This window comes from Bombyx mandarina, chromosome 04 (genome assembly GCF_030267445.1).
Source record: "Bombyx mandarina strain Sakado chromosome 04, ASM3026744v2".
NCBI lineage: Eukaryota > Metazoa > Arthropoda > Insecta > Lepidoptera > Bombycidae > Bombyx > Bombyx mandarina.
The window spans coordinates 13,422,317-13,427,717 of NC_143211.1; positions in this window are offsets into that span (position 1 = coordinate 13,422,317).

Consider the following 5,401-nt stretch of genomic DNA (forward strand, 5'->3'; position numbering starts at 1 on the left):
GCGCACCCGTCCATACCTATATATATATGAGTACGTGGCCGCCCGCCCTCCGCGCGTTTTTCATACATGCAAAAATATCGAGGAATTCAGCACCTAATTCTTGCTGTCGCTGCCTTTACAGACACAATGAGAGCGTTGATCTTTGATCCTGCATCGAAGATTGACCAAATTCTTTCAATCGTTCTGTCGTGGTCAAAATAAGCATCAGGCTTTAATAGTACCTTTTATGGAGTAAATGAGCTGAATAATGAAAAAATTATAATAATAAACTCATATAAAAATAATATAACATACTATAACCCTATGGTAAGAATGGTCAGGCAGTATAATGATTTGACTAAATGTCACGGTGACCTTGATATTTTTGAACCTGGACTCAGGGGTTTTGTCAGATGTGTGAAGGATATCCTATTTAACAATGGCTAGTTATCAAAATTAATAGTTACAATTGTTTTCAATAGCCAAAACTATGTACATGAATATGAATTTGGTGAGTGCACATAGATTGTAGTGATTGCAATCCAGATTAGATCTAGGTACTACTTGTACGATTTAGCTAATATGTACTGTAATGATTGCAATTTGTTTTGTGCATAAAAAAAATGTGATTGTTATTTTAAATATTAAAAAGTAGCAGATAATTCACAATGATACATAAGTTTTATTATTGCTAGTTTCAAGGCTGTATCAGATAGATGCAGACCGTTATAAGATAAATCAATCTTCGAATCAAACAGAAACTGTTTAATGCGCATTAAAATTACAAGTATTTTTATCGACCAGATCATAACTATCGTATTAGTGCCATCATTGAAAGTCACGATGTTTCTCAGAGATCATTAAAGATAACAAACAGGACTAGCTTACAAGAAACAGCCAACGAAGCATGAAATACAGCTGTTGTAATGTTTCCGATCGATTTGTGGATTTACATTATCTTAACAAAATCTAAACAAAAAGAATTGAGATCAAGGATGCAACAAATGCCCACCGAATACTGAACAACGATCTCTTTACGCTTTTTATTGTTATTGGCAGTATTGCATCTCATGATGTGTTGACGATAAAAACGATTCGAGTCAACGATTTCATATCTGTTATGTTGATTGGAAAACAGTTATTCTTAATAAAATCTAATTTATTTAACCTTCGAGTCATTCTTGGAGTTTTAAATAAACGTAACTTCATCGTAGGGCTATCCGTTGTATGTTTTATGCAATCGTTTATATATCAGTGGCCTTCGTTGTCTAAAAGAAAACCTTCATGCTCACAATTTGAAATATGGCTTGCTCTTCTTTAGTAACTTATAGATATTAAGTGTATAATCTATGACTTACAGCAATAGAGACAACGACACGTTAGTCACACAGGCAATGCTTTGTCCTTAGATTTGAATTATTGAAATATGAAACCTTTTTTTTTTTTTTTTATGACAATATGAAAAATATGAAACCTGGCTAGCAATTTTTATAGTGACGATCTATCTGATGTAATTAGGTTACCGGGAGGCATAGGCATACTACTACCAGTAAATTGGAGTTGAAATAATAGTTTTGTTATGGGCATGCATTAGATGTAAATTGGACTAGTAGTTTAGTTTTGAAATAGTTTACGTTATTTATGTAATTCTTGAAAAACCAATTCAGCTAAATTTTAGGTCATGTTGACATTTCTAAATTCTGTCAAAGGTGTTCTGTACGTTTCACTTTATTTGTACGTTGCGTACGTAAAAATAGGTTAATATCCAAGTAGTTTTATTAATAACCTTTATAATATAAAATGTAATATGGAAATAGATTATACGACCAATTAATACTCTTCCAACAGCACAAACCACTTAGCTGTACGACGATTAAACGTGCTGAATTATAAATCATATGTATCATGGATTTTAACGTAGGTTTTATTAATGCTGACATTAATAACTTAATGTGGAAATATTGAAAAGTACATTTTTATTGTCATTTTAGGCAGACGAGCATACGGCCAGTTTTTTTTTTCTACCTAAGCTGAGAGCCTTGAGAGGCTATTTCAGCGTAACCTTAACTAGTAGGTGAGCTCACGGGGCTCAAACCTGACGACGTTGCTAGCACGAACCCTAGCAAGAGCCGTGCTTCGCAGAATCTACTAGCGGATCGGAAACGCGACCCACTGAGAAGATCCGGCGATAAACTCAGTGGGCTGTGTCTGAGGGTTAATTTACTCGTCGAGCCCTTCGTTGCAAACGGCGGGTTCGACGAGAACGATGACCGGTACGGCCAGCAATGTCAGATGCACAGCCAAGGGGCTCTCGGATCTATCTGCCTACATACTATGTAAAGAATGGATTGTTCATATCCGGATTCGGATCGACATACGATCCTCTTTCCACATTTCTGTCACAGAATTACACAGGATGTTTGATAACGTAAATATACAGCGCTCTTCATAATTAAGACGGAGATTGGTTTCCTTTTAAATTGAACGCGGTGAAAATCGAATTATTTTGTTTTATAAGAAGTGTTGTAATGGATTATGGGAACGGTTGTTTTTGCGTCTTAGCTATTAAATACTTTTTAATTAAAAATGCTTTTTTCATTTGTCTCGACGAGTAGGCGTCGCTGCCCATCTGGTAGGAAGTTGTTACCGCATTTCAGAGACTAGAATATGATTGCCAGCTATTCCAAACTTCGAGGTGGACGCTCACACGTAGTGGTTCGCAGTAGCAATAGGTAGTATTGTAGTCCAAATGATTTTCGTGTGGACATCTATAGGGCTTAATGTTCCAACACAGGAAGTCCACTGTACTTTTTGCTGCGGCTAAAAATGCATTTTGGACCGAAGGCCGCGATGACTGTTAACAAAAATACTGAGATTCCGACTTATTTCAGTCTTCGATGCAGTGCCGTGAGCTCCGAAATAGGAGCGGAAAATGATATCTTATTTCAGCTCATCACGAAATTTTCAGCACACGAAATCAATCATAAAAAACTTTAAGATGATATATGTTACTAAAAATGAAATCAACTAATAATAGAGTAAACAAAACCAGCTCCATAACTTCTAATGCTTATAAATCATTCAAGTGATGTGTGTTTACACTACAGCATATTGCATTAATTTGGGAAATTCTTAGTGGTTTGGGTGGCGTAATCTAATTTATGAAACACAATGAAAAATCGTAAATATAATGCTGTTAAATGTATGATTTTGACATCTACAACGTAAATGCGCCATCCACCTTGAGATATAAGTTCAATGAATATAAGCATGTGAATCCCATGGTCATTGACGGCATATATCGAACGAATAATAATTGAACTGGAGTCCTTTTTTGTTATGACCTAGTCATACATATAATGTACATTTACAGATCGCAGCTAAATTACGAATGCATTGTATTAAGCTAAACTTGACTTTGCATGGCTTGGCCGTTATTAGTAGATTAATTTACTAAGCTACATTTATTTCATTGTGAAGTAAATAATGGGAACTTAGTAGTCATTCGTAAGATCATTCTTAAAGTTTTCATTGTCTAGACGAGTGAACGAGCTCCACCTGGCATTAAGTGGTTACCAGAGCCCATAGACACCAATAAAGAAAATCCCGTCACCCACCAAGGTGGGACACAGCGAGACAGTCTTGATTCACAAGACATCTTACCGCTATATAATTAACGTAATACATATTAAGACTAAATTAGCTCTAGTACATTGAAGTATGTTAATCCAGCAAAGAGCAAAAGAATACAACCGTAGGTTTTTCACTATTTGGTTTAGTTAACATAAAGAAAATTGACTGAATGTTATATGAATGACATGGACCAACATTTTTTTCTAGATGTGAAATATTTAATAGTATGTTAAGACCGTCGTACAGCATCTTAGTATGGCGCACAATTCTGTGGACTTTAGATGAATTTATAAATGGATTAAATTCCAATGTTTTTGCTAAAATTATTTCACACATTCATTGTGTGAAGGATTGAAGGATCCAGCTGAAGCTATTAATTATATAATGTGTACACTACGGCATTAGCTTCTGCAACAGCAGCGATAACACGTTTATCAATTTTATTTATCATTTTTTTCTTTTAATTATGTTAATTATTTTAATTGCATTTTCATAATGACTATAGATCGTACAGAATAACACACGAACCAAGACTATATTCGCACATTTCAAATATTTTCATTTCAAAGAATATTTGAAATGTAATTTTTAATATTAAGACGGATTTCATGAATTATATATACGTTGTCACTTCGCATTTCAGTGTTGCTCGTCAGACGAAAAAGCAAAGAGTTTTCGTTCCTCAGACTTCTTTTAGATCATAAACTTTTTGGAACATTTTTGATGAATATCATAACTAAAACCATCACGTGTAAACGGTGAAAGATTGATGCGTCAAAATTCCGTATTTGCTCCAAAACAAATAGATCAGAATAGATAATCGTACTCAATTTTTTCTTAAAATACACTTCGTAATTATTAATAGAATCTAACTCTAGAACCTGACATGTAGTTTCTTTTAATTTTTATTTTGCTTTAGTGCACTGATATCTTTAGAACATTTACATCTTATTATACTGATACTAAGATCATAGGATTCTTGGCTTCGACACTTCAAGTCATATTCTGCATCGCAATCATTGGGAAGGTAACTCCAAGTTACTCCAGGCCTGCCCGCTTCCAAAAATCAGTACTTCGTTCATTCCTCATTCCTTTTTCAAATGAGTTTTAGATGAGACTCCTTAGTGGGTTGGCTTTGCCCTTGGCATTGTCGTCGTACATGAACGACGGTGCTAACTCACATCACCTCAGGTCGGCCGCGTGATCATCTAAACACAGTGGCAATAAGAAATAAAAGAGCATATTATGTATTATTATTTATTCTTCTGACTGTTTTCTGCTCACATTTTAATTGTCTCGGCACAGCAGGGCGTAGACTTGACAGATTGGATTATAATGTTCTTTGTATTTAAAGAAAATTCTCATTACCCATGGTTTACAAATTTACATATTTTAAATCTAACAATTAATACAAAAAGTAAAAAACCTTCCTCAAACTCCAAATGGTAAAAAAGTATAAAAATGGAAAACAGTTCGAAATTAATCCGTATATCGGTAGCGTCCAGTGAAGGCAATTGGCGGGCGCTCCCAGCCTATACCAGATTTCGCGGAAGCGGGGGTCGTTTTATTTTTAAATGTGTTGCATTGCGGGCTATGCAAAAAATTCTTCTTCTGAGCCGGTCTCTTCATTGCTGAAGGTCGTGCCTATTTGAAATATGGACCACTCGATGCACAATGCTTCCCCACGTCTTCTGGACTGCAAAAAATTAGAAATGTAATTATTTAATATCTTTGGACTAGCATGGTTATGTACTCAAAATAAGACAGGTGCTTCAAAGCGACCTTGGAT